The sequence below is a fragment of the Lagenorhynchus albirostris genome, chromosome 17 (genome assembly GCF_949774975.1).
Source record: "Lagenorhynchus albirostris chromosome 17, mLagAlb1.1, whole genome shotgun sequence".
NCBI classification, from domain to species: Eukaryota; Metazoa; Chordata; class Mammalia; order Artiodactyla; family Delphinidae; genus Lagenorhynchus; species Lagenorhynchus albirostris.
In genome coordinates this window covers 560,359-576,026 of record NC_083111.1, presented here as the reverse complement: position 1 = coordinate 576,026, position 15,668 = coordinate 560,359, and the positions used below count along the sequence as shown (strand labels likewise).

The following is a 15,668-nucleotide window of genomic DNA, read 5'->3' as shown; positions in this document are numbered from 1 at the left end:
GGCTTCCGGCTTCCGGCTTCCGGCTTCCTGGGACGGGCCCGCTAAATCAGAGTGCGAGGGTGCAGGTTAAGCTCAGGGAACAGACTTGAGTCAGTCACAGTGACAGAGAGGAAGAGCGCGAGGCCAGAATGCTCCAGGCGGGGAACGTGCTCCGAGAGCCTGCGCCGGCTCTGACGTCATAGGCGTGCGTCGGAGCAGGTGCGCTAGCGTCGCCCAGAGGGCCGTCCTCGGTCGTGGGGGAGGGTGGCGTCTGTGTGGAGTTCGACGAAGTGCGTGTGGAAATGAGGCCCTGACCAGACAGGGGCGTTGACGGTTCCGTTGAAAATGATTCAAGGAGTGACAAAAAGTTTAAGGAGCCGCTAGAATTAAACCACCTTGTTCGTGCTTTCTTTTGAGATAGGCTCGCGAGAGAAACGTGATAGAAGTCTGTGCCTGAGTCTAGAAAGTTCCTTCCGCTTGTGAGTGATTGGGGAGCATCACTGCGTCCAGAGGGCGGAGCTGCCCACGCGGCTCGGGCGGCCGCGGGGACGACCGGGACGACCCCCGAGGCCGCGACGTCCCCGGGGCGCGCGGACCTCTCCCCGCCCCGGCCCGCATGAGTGGGGCTCGTTCTGTGGCCGGGCGGTCGGCCTGCTGGGTGGGCTGCTGCTCTCCGTCCTGCACCCCTGTTTACCCGTCCCTTGCACTCTGCGGAGGCTTGGGGACGAGACAGACCCTCCGCTCGGTTCTGAACGTGGAGGGGGTGTCAGTGCTTGGTCCCAGCCACACCCCCTAAAATGAAGCGGCTGAGCGGGCGCTGTTTGGTTTGCTCTCTGCGATGGGAAGCCTCTGCCGCGGCTCCCGGTGGCCCTCTCTTGGCCTCATGCCTTGCTCTTTAATATCCCTCTGCCTTTTGTGGGAGCTGTGTTTACTGACCAGCTTCCAGTGAATAAGATAAGGCAGTGTCCACTGCGGCGGCACATACCCTAAGATTGGACCAGAGCAGGGAGGATTAGCGTGGCCCCTGCCAGGATGCACGCAAATTCGTGAAGCAGCCCATGTCTTACAGAAATCTGAGCAAGAGTGGGTATCCGTGTACGTATGACTGACTCACCTTGCTGTGCAGCAAGGAACCAACAACACGGTAAAGTGACTCTACGCCAATAAAAATCAATTTTAAAAGAAAGAATAAAATAAGACAGAAGTGTGGGGTATTGCTTCTGAGATTTTGTTTAAGAAGACTACATTGCAAGGACTTCCCTGGTGATCCAGGGGTTAGGACCCAGCACTTCCACTGCCCAGGGCCCGGGTTGGATCCCGGGTGGGGGAACTAAGATCATCCCACAAGCCGCGTGGTGAGGCCCCCGAAAAAAACAGAAAGTAAAAAACGACTGCTAGCTTGCATACCTTGCTCTCTTGCTCCCTCTGAGGGAAGCCAGCTCTCATCTTGACAGCTACCTTACAGAGAAGCCCACATGGCGAGGAACATCAGCCTCTGGCCAATAACTAACCTTGAGGAAGTGAAGCACTCAGTTCAACAGCCTGAGGAGCTGAATCCTGTCAACAGACATGGCGGGGTGAGCTCGAAAGCAGATCCACCCCACTCAGGTCTTCAGGTGACACTTTGGCCCAGGCAACACCTTAAGGGCCACTCTGCTAGAGTCCTTGAGGCAGAGCACCCCAGGTAAAGGTTGCCTGATTCCTGACCCTCTGAAAATGAGATAACACGTTTGTTGTTTTCGGCCACTACGTTTTGGCATCATTTGTTCTGCAGCAGCGGGAAACTAATACACTCTCTTACAGTCGCCAAGGTGTGGAAGCAGCCTAAGTGCCCATCAGCAGATGAGTGGATAAAGAAGACGTGGAATATATGTACACAATGGAATAGTACTCAGCCGTTAAAAAGAATGAAATTTTAGCGTTGTCAACTACATGGTTGGACTTGGGGGTATTATGCTAAGTGAAGCGAGACAGAGAAAGACAAATATTCTGATGTTTTCACTTGCGTGTGGAATCTAAAATATGAAACAGGGCTTCCCTGGTGGCGCAGTGGTTGAGAGTCTGCCTGCCGATGCAGGGGACATGGGTTCGTGCCCCAGTTCAGGAAGATCCCACATGCCGCGGAGTGGCTGGGCCCGTGAGCCATGGCCGCTGAGCCTGTGCGTCCGGAGCTTGTGCTCCGCAACGGGAGAGGCCACAACAGTGGGGGCTCACATACTATAAATAAAATAAAATAAAATATGAAACAAACGAATTAATGTAACAAAATAGAAACAGACGCTCACATGTAGAGAACAAACTAGTGGTTACCAGTGGTGAGAAGGAGGGAGGAGAGAGAAGATGGAGGGGATTAAGAGGTACAAATATTGTACAGGACAGGGAATACACCCAATGTTTTATAATAACTTTAAATGGCATATAATGTACAAATTTAGAATCACTGTGTTGTACACCTGAAACTAATACAATATTGTAAATCAGCTATACCTCAATTAAAAAAAGAAAACTTTGTAAATTTCTCTTGAGATTTCATCTTTGTCTCTGGTATCATTTAGAAGTGTGTAATTCAGTCTACACATATTTTGGGAGTCAGTGAAGGTTATTGATGCATGGTAATGGTTACTCAGTATTTGTAAGGTTAGCTAATGTACAATTACGGTAATCAGTTATATTCTTACCTTCTTTGTTGTAGATTAATTGACCACAAATGCATGGTTTATTTCTGGGCTCTCCATTCTGTCCCATGGATCTATGTGCGTGTTTTTGTGCTCATTTCATACTGTTTTTGGTGTTTGTTTTGTCAAAAAGTTTATTTGGACTCACTGTTTTGGCAGAAGCATCTGTACATCAGCCTACTGGTAAGCCAGTGGTGTTTGTAAGTGCCTTTACCTTGTGGACCCTGGGTTAGGGACAGAGGAGGAAACCAGAGAGACAGATGACAGTCCAGGAGAAAGGGAAACCTTACTTGCATACACTGGTGTTTCCACACAGCTCATTTAATGGAAATTGTTAGACCTGGACTAATCCTGTCTTCATTATCTAACTGTGCAGCCCTCTGTAGATCTTAGTTGCCTCATCAGCAACTGATGGGTGAGGACTGAATGATAGCATCATACTGTTTTGACTAATGTAGCTCTGTAGTATAGTCTGAAGTCTAGGAGTGTGATGCCTCCAGCTCTGTTCTTCTTTCTCAAGATTGCTTTGGCTATTCAGGGTCTTTTTTTGATTCCATACAAATTTTAGATTTATTCTAGTTCTGTGAAAAATGCCATTGGTATTTTGATAGGGATTGGTATAAAGCTTTTTTTTTTTTTTTTTTTTTTTTTTGGCAATGCTGTGAGGCTTGTGGGATCTCAGTGCCCTGACCAGGGATTGAACCCAGGCCCTGGCAGTGAAAGTACTGAGTCCTAACCACTGTAATGCCAGAGAATTCCTGAGATTGCTATAAAGCTTTTTAAAAAATGAAAACAGAACTTGTCAAAATTTGTGGGATACAGTGAAAGCAGTACTTAGAGGGAAGTTTTGAGCATTGCATGCAATGTTAGAAAAGAAGAGAGAAGTGAAATCAGTCATCTAAGCTTCCACCTTAGGAAACCAGAAAAAGAGCCAATTAAATCCAAAGTAAGCAGAAGTAAAGAAATAATAAAAATTAAGAGTAGAAAGCAATGAAATTGAAAACAGGAAATCCATAGAGAAAATCAACAAAACCAAAATCTGGTTCTTTGAAAAGATCAATAAGCCTCTAGCCAGGCTAACAAGACAGACAGAAGACACATATTACTAATACCAGAAATGAAAGAGGGCACATCACTACAAATCCTATTGACATTAAAAGGATAATAAAGGAAGACTATGAACAAATCTATGCCCCAAATTTGACAACCCAGATGAAATGGACCAATTCCTTGAAAGATACAATTTGCCAAAGCTTACAGACAAAATAGTACGTATAGGTCTCTCTATATATTATAGACCTATACACTAAAGAAGAAAAATCAACAATCGGTAACTTTCCAAAACAGAAAGCACCAGGCCCACCAATTTTACTGGTCAATTCTATCAGACATTTAAGGAAAAAATTATACCAATTCTCTACAAACTCTTTCAGAAGATAGAACAGAGGGAATACTTCCTACCTCATTCTGTGAGGTCAGCATTACCCTACTAGCAAAACCAAAGACATTATAAGAAAAGAAAACTACAAACCAATCTATCTCTTCAACATAGATGCAAAAATCCTCAACAAAATATTAGCAAATAGGGCTTCCCTGGTGGCGCAGTGGTTGAGAGTCCGCCTGCCGATGCAGGGGACACGGGCTCGTGCCCCGGTCTGGGAAGATCCCACATGCCACGGAGCGGCTGGGCCCGTGAGCCATGGCCGCTGAGCCTGCATGTCCAGAGCCTGTGCACCGTAATGGAAGAGGCCACAACAGTGAGAGGCCCGTGTGCCACAAAAACAAACAAACAAAAAACAAAAAAAAAAAATTAGCAAATAGAATTCAACAATGTATAAAAAGAATTACACACCATAACCAAGTGGGATTTATCTCAGGGATGCAAGGCTATTTCAACATTCAAAAATCAATGTAATTCATCATATCAATAGGTTATAAACAAAAGCCACATGATCATATCAATAGATACAGAAAAGCATATGATAAAATCCAACACTCATTCATGACAAAAGTTATCAGTAAAATAGGAATAGAGGGGACTTCCTCAACCTGATGAAGAATATCTGCAAAAAGCCAACAGCTGACATGATAAAGCTAACAAACTAGATTTTCCACTAAGATCAAGAAAAAGACAAGGATGCCCCTTCTCACCACTCCTTTTCAACACTTTTCTGGAGAAGAAAGAAAGAAACTTATTTGTTTGCCAATGACATGATTTCCTATGTAGAATATCTGAAAGAATCAACAAGAAAATCTGGAACTAATAAGCAATTATAGAAAGGTTGCAGGATACAAAGTTATCATACAAAAGTCTATCACTTTTCTATGTATCAGTAATGATCAAGTGGAGTTTGAAATTAAAAACAGTGCTAATATAAGCACCCCCCAAATTACTTAGTTACAAACCTAACTACATATAAGATCTATCTGAGTAAACTTACAAAACTCTGATAAACAAAATCAAAGAAGAAATAAATAAATGGAGAGATATTTCATGTTCTTGGATAGGAAAACTCAATATCATCAGGATGTCAGTTCTTTCCAAATTAATCTATAGATTCAGTGTGATCCCAATCAAAATCCCAGTATGTATCCTGATTCTAAAGTTTATACCAAGAGGCAAAGACCCAGGGTAGCCAACACAATATTAAAGGAAAAGAGCAAAGTTGGAGGACTGACCCTGTTTGAATTCAAGACTTTCTACGAAGCTTCTGTGACGAAGACAAAATCGTATTGGTGAAAGAATTGATAAATGGAACAGAATAGAGAGTCCATAAATAGACCTATATAAATAGAGTCAACTGATCTTTGACAGGCAGCAAAGGCAATACAATGGAGCAAAGGTAGTCTTTTCAACAAATGATACTTGAGCAACTGAACATCCAGGTGCAAAAAAAAAAAAAAAGATTCTAGACACAGACCTTATGCCCTTCACAAATATTAACTTGAAATGGATCACAGACTGAAGTATATAATGCAATACCATAAAATTCCTAGAAGTTAACATAGGAAAAAGCCTAGATGACCTTGGGCTTGGCAATGACTTTTTAGGTAAGACACTGAAGGTACCATCCATGAAAGAACTGATAAGCTGGACTTAAGTTAAAATTTTCTGCTTTGCAAAAAAACACTGTCAAGAGAATGAAAAGACAAGCCACAGACAGGAGAAATATTTATAAAAGACCCATCTCATAAAGGACTCTTATCAAATTATAAGAACTTTTAAAACTCAACAATAAGAAAACAAACAATCTGATTGAAAAGTGAGCTAAAGACCTTAGCAGACACCTCACCAAAGAAGAAATACTGATGGCAGATAGCACATGAAAAGATGCAGAACATATGTCATGAGGGAAAGGCAAACTAAAACAGCGATGAGATATTGCTACACACCTATTAGAATGGCCAAACCCAGAGCACTGATAGCACCAGATGCCAGTGAGGATGTGGAGCCACAGGAATTCTCATTTGTTGCTGGTGAGGATGAAAAATGGTGCATCCGGGGCTTCCCTGGTGGCACAGTGGTTAAGACTCCGTGCTCCCATCGCAGGGGGCCAGGGTTTGATCCCTGGTTGGGGAACTAGATCCCGCATGATGCAACTAAGCGTTTGCATGCCACACCTAAAGATCCTGCATGCAGCAAGGAAGATCCCACACACAGCAACAAAGAGCCCACGTGCCACAACTAGGACCCGATGCAGCCAAGTAAGTAAATAAATAAATAAAAATTTTAAACTGGTGCAGTCACTTTGGAAGCAGTCTGGCAGTTTCTTACAAAACTAAATATACTCTTCCTATATAATCCAGCAGTTTTGCTCCTTGATATTTACCCAAAGGAGTTGAAAACTTATGTTCACTCAAAACGTACACATTAATGTTTATAGTAGCTTTATTCATGATTGCCAAAACTTGGAAGCAGCCAAGATGTTAGTAGGTGAATGGATACATAAACTGTGATGTACAGTATATAGACAGTGGAATATTATTCAGTGCTTTAAAAAATGAGCTATGAAGTCATGAAAAGACAGGGAAGAAACAAATGCATATTACTGTATATTAAGTGAAGGAAGCTAATCTGAAAAAGGCTACATACTGTAGGACATTCTGGAAAAGTCACAACTGTGGAGACAATAAAAAGATCAGTGGTTGCTAGGAGTTACGGGAGAGGGAGGGATGAGTACGCAAAGCACAGAGGACTTTTAGGGCAGTGGAACTACTCTGTATGATGTTATAATGGTGGATACATGTCATTATACATTTGTCCAAGCCCATGGAGTGTACAACACAGAGAGTGAACCATAATATAAACTGTGGGCTTTGGGTGATTACGATGCATCAGTGTAGGTTTATTGTAACAAGTTTACCATCTGGTCAGGGGTGTTGATAATGGGGGACACTATGCATGTGTGGGGGAGGGACATATATGGGAAATCACTCAGTTTTGCTATGAACCTAGACTGTTTTAAAAAAAAAACTATTTAAAATAAAAATTCTCCAGTGGCTTTCGTCATACTCAGCTGAAGTTCTTGCAATGGCCTGGAAGGCTCTACATGGTCTATTCCCATGCCTGCTCCCTTATCTCCCATCTTCACCTCCTACTCCTCTCCTCTTCGCTCTTTCTTACCCAACCCGTGTGCTTCCTCACTATCCCTCCAACAATGAAGATTCACAACCACTCCAGGGTCTTGTCACTGGCCATTGCTTCTACTTGGACCTCTTTCCCTCCCAGTACATCTCAGCTGAACATCATCCCTGCCCGCTTCTTGCAGTCTTTTGCCAGTACCTCTAGAGGTTCCCCTGTTCTCAGTCAGGCTGATCAGATCCCATCACCTGGGATTTGGACAGGGATTATTGCTGGCTATGCTCTGCTAGAGCAACCTCCCAGGGGAAGGACTACAAATTTCTGCTCTCCATTCCAGCCACCCCCAGACATAGTGCATCCTTTCTGAAGTGTCCTGGCAGGCAAAGTGGTAGGGTGAAAGTAGACTCATTATTCACTGTGTACTGAGAGCTGACTGTTCAAACCCAGAACCCCGTAAGTAAGCGTTTTCACGACAGTGCCAAGATTAACGTGTCGGTGCTCTCAATTCTCCTCCTCCTGTTAGAATACTGACTGGTTGTCATGGTGTTAAGTCCACATTCAGTGGGTCCATTCTTCTTCCTCACATTCAGCAGCTGGAGCATTCTTAAATCTAAATAAACAGGAGATAATGAAAACCAAGATAATACAGATGGAATTTGTTGTTACTCCCTTGTTTTTTTTTTTCTATGAAGGGGATTCTGAGGAACATTGGTAATGTTTGAAGTTTTAAGTCCATAGCTGGGAAGAACGGACAACCACTGAAATAATGTGAACTGCATATGCTAAAAGTAGGGAGGTGACTCAGGGTTACATAGAACTCCTTGAGAGGGAGGATCTGACATAAAGTCATAAATTTCCTAGATATGTAAATTCCTTTTTTTTTTTTTCTGTTTTTTTTTTTGTGTGTGTGCTATGCGGGCCTCTCACTGTTGTGGCCTCTCCCATTACGGAGCATAGGCTCCAAATGCGCAGGCTCAGCAGCCATGGCTCATGGGCCCAGCCGCTCCACGGCATGTGGTATCTTCCCGGACTGGGGCACGAACCCACGTCCCCTGCATCGGCAGGCAGACTCTCAACCACTGTGCCATCAGGGAAGCCCTCTTTTTCTTTTTTAAAGAAAAGAGATAGCAACATAAAATATTTTGTTAATAATTCTGTAATAATTTATTCATGACTATTTCTTTAACACATCCACTTTTAGTTTCTTTTTTTTTTTCAATTCGGTTGCACCAGGTCTTAGTTGTGGCAGGCGGGCTCCTTAGTTGTGGCTCGCCAGCTCCTTAGTTGTGGCTTGCGAACTCTTAGCTGCAGCATGCATTCAGGATCTAGTTCCCTGACCAGGGATCAAACCCGGGCCCCCTGCATTGGGAGCGCAGAGTCTTAACCACTGTGCTACCAGGGAAGTCCCTACTTTTAGTTTCTTATACACTTTTCAGATAAACATTTTTATAATTCTTCTTATATTCTATATATTATTTACTACTTTCAGTAAAAAATATTTTTCCACTCAATCTTCATAATTATAATTTTAAAGGCTTTAAAATATTTATCACATTATCAAGCCATTCTCTTAATTTTGGACATTTGTCTGCTTCCAGGACTCTTCCTAGAACAAGTTCCTCTATCTATATCTTTAGGCAGTTAGGGGAAAGGCCAGAGGTTCTTCCTGAGTCTTTTGGGCCTTAAAAATAATCATCCTAGGGACTTCCCTGGTGGTCCAGTGGTAAAGAATCTGCCTCCCAGTACAGGGGACACGGATTTGATCCCTGGTCAGGGAACTAAGATCCCACATGCTACAGGGCAACTAATCCCATGCGCCACAACTACTGAGCTTGCGCACCTCAGTGAGAGAGCCTGCGTGCTGCAAATTACAGAGCCCACGTGCTCTGGAGGCTGCACACCACAACTACGAGCCCATGCGCCCTGGAGCCTGCACACCACGACTAGAGAGAGAAAACCCGCATGCCACAATGAAAGATCTCGCATGCCTCGACAAAGATCCCACGTGCTGCAACTAAGACCCAACACAGCCAAAAAAATATTTTAAAAAAATAATCAGCCTAAATTAATCCTTACGTTACTGAACCGAACTCTGGTTTGCTCACCTGATGTGCAGCAAAGCCAATCTACCTGGTTGTGGTGAAGGAAAGTACAGTGTTTACTCACAGGCGCCAAGCAAGGAGAACAGGCAGCTAGTGCTCAAAGGACCCAAACTCCCTGAGGACTTTCAGGGAAGGGTTTTTAAGGCAACATTAGGGGTGAGGGTCGCAGGGTGTGGGATCAGCTCATGGACATTCTTCTGACTGGTGATGAGGTAACGGTGATGTTGGGGGAATATTAATCATCAGTCTTCTCATTCCAACTGAAACCACACAACTGGTCTCAGGAATTAATGCAGCTCATGTTCTTCATGTCCCAGCACAGAAAGAATTCAGTGAGGGACAGAGTGGGAGGTAAGCAGTGGATCTGATTAGTATAGGACACTTGTGAAGGCTACAAGTGGGCAGGCAAGAGGGCTCCACCCTGAGAACTAAGTGAGCTACATTTTTACCATCAAAGGAAAAGTGGGGAGGGGGAGAAGACCACCTTCTTCCTCATTCTTTGAGTGGGCATCAAGTTCACATCACTAGCTCCTCCTTTGTGTCTTAAAAGCAGAAATAACAGTTCTGTATAACAGTTGGAGTCTTCAGTACACCACTTCTGATAATGGAGACAACCACCAAGCAAAAGATCAGGAAAGAAATAGAAGACTGAACAATACTGTGGACGAGTAGGACACTTCACTCAACAACAGCATCACCCATGGTTTTCTCAAATGCACATGGAACAGTCTGCAGGATAGACTGTCTGTCACAAAATAAGTCAAACAAATTTTTAAAAGATTGGAATCATGCTGAGTATCTTTTCTTATCACAATGAAATGAAACTTAAATCATTAACAGAAGGAAAACTGGATAATTCACAAATATGTAGAAATTAAACAATACACTTTGAAACAACCAGTGTGTCAAAAGAGCAATCACAAGGGAAATTTTTTAATTTCCCGAGAATACAGTATAGCAAAACTTAACGGGATGTGGTGAAAGCGGTGTAAAGAGGGAAATGTATAGCTGTAAACACATACATTAAAAAAGAAGAAAGATCTCAGATTAATAACCCAATTATACAGCTTAAGGGACTAGCAAAGGAAGCGCAAACTAAGCCCAAAGCTAACAGAGGAAAGAAACAGGAACAAAACAATAAAGATTAGAGTGTAGGAAAACAAAATAGAGACTAGGAAGACAATAAAACCAATGAAATCTGAAGATGGCTCTTTGAGAAGATAAACAAAACTGACAAAACTTTAGCTAGACTGACTAAGGAAAAAAGAAGACTCAAATGACTAAAATCAGAAATAAAAGTGGGGATATAACTAATGATTATACAGAGATAAGAAAGGATTGTAAGAGACTGCTATGAACAATTGTACACTAACAAATGAGATAACCTAGAGGAAATGGACAGATTCCTAGAAACACACAATCTCCTGAAACTGAATTATGAAGAAATAGAAACTCTGAATAAACCTGTAACCAGTAAGAAGATTGAATCAGTAATAAAAAAATTTCCTAACAAAGAAAAGCCCTGGATCAGATGGCTTCACTGGTGAATTTTACCAAACATCTAAAGAATTAATGCCGATCCTCTCAAATGCTTCCCAAAAATTAAAGAGGAGGGAACACTTTCTAATGCATTCTGTGATGTCAGCATTACACGATACCAAAGCCAGACAAAGACAGCAAGAATAGGAAACGGCAGACCATTAACCCTTATGGATATTGATGTAAAAATTCTCAACAAAATACCATAAGCTGAAATCAGCAGCATAGTACAAGGATTATACACCATGACTAACTGGGTTATATTCCAGTAATGCAAAGTTTGTTCACATGATACACCACATTAATAGAATGAAGGAAAAAAATCACATTGTAATCCTTATTCATGCAGTGAAAGCATTTGACAAAATTTAACACCCTTCCGTGATAAAAACACTCAAAAAAACTAGAAATAGAAGGAAACTTCCTCAAGATCATAAGGCCACATATGAAAAACTTGTAGCTAACAACATTCTCAGTGGTGAAAGACTGAAAGCTTTTCCCATAAGATCAGCAATAAGGTTGCTCACTTTGCTGCTTCCATTTAATGCATTATTGGAAGTTTTAGAACAGTTAGGCAAGATAAAGGGGTAAAACTTATCCAAATTGGAAAAAAATAAATAAAATTATCTCTGTTTGCTGATGACATGATCTTGTAGAAAATCCTAAAACTTCCACACACAAAAAAACTTTTGGAACTAAGAACCTAATTCAGCAAAGTGGCAGGATACAAAATCAACACACAAAAGTCAGCTGCATTTCTATACACTAACAGTGAACAATTTGTGATGGAAATTATGAAAACCATTTCATTTATAATGGCATAAGAAATAGGAATAAATTTAACCAAGGAGGAGAAAAGCTTGTACGCTGAGCAGTGTTGAAAACATTGCTGAAAGAAACTAAAGAAGACATGCATAAATGGAAAGTCAGCCCATGCTCATGGATTGGAAGACGCAGCCTTAAGATGGAAATACAGTGGTGTCCCTGCAGGTCAGCAGACAGCAGAGCAGCTTGGGCAGACGGGCGTTGCCCGGACCTGCAGGGAAGGCGTTGCCCTTGCCATCAGGGCTGTGCTCACAGCTGCTCCTGGGGGAGGGGCCTTCCTCCGCCAACAGGTGAGCAGGCAGTTCTGGGCCCAGGGGGGAGTGCACCTGCTGACAGAACGGCTGCTCCCTTACTGCCCCTTGGTCTCCGGCAGACGCCTCCTGGGCCAGCCCAGCCCAGACAATCCAGGGAATGGAATTCCACGAAACACAGTTCCAGCTTCACCAGGCTGACAGCAAACACAGCCACCACACGTACAGAATACTTACAACCCGAGAACTAACTGAATAGTCTGTTTGTTGGCAAGTCAGGAGGCTGTGAATGCTCATGTGAGGTCACTGGACTGTGCTCTAATTTTGAGCACAAATGACGTCTCCTGCCTGTTGTCTGTCTAAGAATTCAACGTGCACAGTTGAGGACACTCATCATGTTGGTTTGCACAGAGCCTCTTTTTACCATTCAAACCATAATTTTATGCTTGAAGATATGTCAGCAGGATTTATGAAACATATTTTAGATTATTTCCAGTTCATAAATGGCTTTCATAGGGGTAATGTGTATGTATATATGTCTAATTATTTTAGATACTTCTGAACTTACAGTGACTTCACTCTTTGCTTTCTCTTTTCCACCTTGATCTAAAGTAGAGTACTTTTTTCACATGCTATTTTCAGAACTAAGTGTATCTTCTGATGGTTGAAATAGATGTTTCGATTACTGTCTCTGCTCTTGCCATTTATACAACACTTGAATTTTTTTAAACAACTTTTTAAAAAAATATTAATTCATTTATTTATTTGACTGCACTGGGTCTTATTTGTGGCATGTGGGATCTTTATTGCCGTGTGCGGGATCGTTCTTTTTTTTTTACTTGTGGCATGCGGGCTCATAGTTGTGGCACGTGGGCTTGTAGTTGTGGCATGCAGGCCTGTAGTTGTGGCACACAGGCTCATAGTTGTGGCATGCATGCGAGATCTAGTTCCCTGACCTGGGATCACACCCAGGCCCCCTGCATTGGGAGTGCAGAGTCCTAGCCACTGGACCACCAGGGAAGTCCCAACACTTGAAATTTTTTAATGCTTCTGACAGTTTCAGACTTAAAGAAGTAAAAGGAAAAATTGTAAAAGACTTTGAAATGAACTGAGAAGTGCACTGGGTGTATGGGAAGGAAACGTTGTCTGGGTGACCTGATTCTGCAGGTTCTCTGCTCTTTTTTCTGTCTTTGAGCTATTTTACAACTCATTAATTTGTAAAAAACTGGTAATAATGGCCATGATTTTTGTCCATAGAAATACAAATTGTGTCCAGTGATTCCCATAGATTATTCCCTGTGTATAGTCCCATTTTGCTTCAGTTTATAAATTAATACCAATTTTCTTCCATTTTTTACTTGACCCAGTCGTAATTTCTTATTGATTCTCTGATTAACTAGTAAGTTAAAACCTTTGACACTGTCATTTTATCTGTCTCAGTGTCTTGATTATATCTTTTAAAAAATTTTACCAACAGCAAGGAGCTTTATTTATATTCCATACAGTGAATTTCAGTAAGAGCTCATGGCATTCCAGTCGTATTTATGTATTTATTCCACTTCCATCAAGCACTCAGGCCCTGCACTGGGTCCTGGGGAGGAAAGATGAGACCCACAGCAGCAGGTACAGAAAGCACGGTGCTGCAGAGCAAACGTCCCAGAGAGGAGGATGCAGGGCAGTGGGAGGACCGGAGAAGGTTCCTGATTTTGTAGAACAGGTGGGAGTTGGTCAGAGAAGGCATTTTGTGCAGAAGCACCAAGTGAGGGGGAGCATGACACACCCAGAGGTGAATGGGGGGCGGCTGAAGGAAGGTTGGCACCTTCGTCCACTTGGACTGCTATCACAAAATAAAGTACCAGAGAATGGGTGGCTTATACGCGACAGAAGCTTATCTTTCATGGTTCTGGGGGCTGGCAAGTCCAGGATCGTGGCACCAGCAGGTTCAGGGGCTGGTGAGAGCCCTCTCCCAGGGTTGCAGAAAGCCAACTGCATCCTCTTGGGATGGTCGCTCTCGGGTCTCTGTTATGAGGGCAGTACTCCCATTGTGGGGCTCTGCAATCACCTCCCATATGCCCACCCGCTAATACCATCACTTTGGGCATTAAGCTTCAATGTAGGAATTTTAGGGAGACTCAACATTCAGCCCACAGCAGCTGGGGAGCTGGACACGGGCCCCTGCCAGCCTGAGGAATGAAGGTCCTACTAAGCAGCTTTGGGGGTCATTGAAGGACTGCATGTGGTAGGTCCCACAAACAGGAAGCTGTTTCTGCAGGAAGAGATGCTGCTCTGTCCTTAGAGTCAGGGAAGGAGAGTGCCTTGCTGCCCGCACGGATCAGCTGCTGCTTCTGCGTCTGTAGTATTATCTGAAATTCAGGGGCGAAGAGCTCTGCTCCTAAGTGGCGTTGGAGTTGGACAAAGTGGAAAAAATTCTATTTTGCTCCTCTTTGATGTATATTTCATCTTAAGTTTATCTGAGACATTTTTCCAAAGAAGACACACAGATGGCCAACAGGCACATGAGAAGATGCTCGACATGGTTAATCATCAGGGAAATGCAATCAAAACCACAACGAGACACCACCTCACACCTGTCAGAATGGCTGTCATCAAAAAGACAACAAACGGCCAAGTGCTGGTGAAGATGTGGAGAAAAGAAGCCCCCGTGCACTGTTGGTAGGAGTGCAACTTGGTGCAGCTGCTGTGGAAAACAGCCTGGAGGTGCCTCAAAAAACTAAACATAGAGCTGCCTGCAATTCCACTTCCAGGTACATATCCTGAAAAGAAAACAAAAACACTAATTGAAAAAGATACATGCACCCCAATATTCACTACAGCATTGTTTACAATAGCCAAGATATGGAAGCAACCTAAGTGTCGTTCAACAGACAATTGAGTATTACTCAGCTATGAAAAAGAATGAAACCTTGCCATTTGCAGCAACATGGATGGACCTGGAGGGTTTTATGCTGAGTGAAATAAGTCAGAGATATTTATATGACTCTAAAAAGTAAAACAAACTAGTGAATATAACAAAAAAGAAACAGACTCACAGATGTAGAGAACAAACCAGTGGTTACCAGTGAGGGGGGCATAGTAGGGGTCATGGAAGAGTTAGAGGCATAAACTACTATGTGTAAATAAATAGGCCAACATTATACTGTACAGCACAGGAATATAGCCAGTATTTTATAATAACTATAAATGGAGCATAACCTCTAAAAATTGTGAATCACTATGTTGTGCACCTGAAGGTAAAATGATATTGTAAATCAACTGTACCTCAATAAAAAATTTGATACATCTGTGCAACCTTCATATCTAGTTGTTAATATGCAGAGGGCACAAGATGTAAAAGCAAATTATTATTATTTTAAACACACGGGCTTATCAACAACATGAATCAGTCTTTCCTTGGTGGATGAAGTTCTATTTTCTTTAATAACAGCTACTAATTAAGCAACAGAATAGTTTACCATGACATTAACCTTGTTCTAAAAGAATCATTAATGTGTAAAATCAACAGTTTGGAAAGCACCTGGACCCCACAGTCAAAGCCTATTTCATGGAACTGTCTGTTCTTTATCCATGAGAAGTTGAGTTTATGTAGGATTATCTACAATCTGGAAATCTGATACTGAGAATAAGTGAGCAGAGTGTTTCACACGCTTGATAATTCGCCAACCTGGCATCTTTTCTTCTGAAGGCCCTTCTCACT

At 42.6% G+C, this 15,668-nt stretch overlaps 1 long non-coding RNA gene across 1 annotated transcript; it reads left to right on the top strand.

The window, feature by feature from the left end:
- The first annotated feature begins 2 nt into the window (after positions 1-2).
- Positions 3-2,220, top strand: LOC132508281 (uncharacterized). The gene is made up of 2 exons (XR_009536509.1): positions 3-198; positions 1,049-2,220. It is a non-coding gene; the product is annotated as an uncharacterized LOC132508281 (long non-coding RNA).
- Positions 2,221-15,668: the final 13,448 nt, after the last annotated feature.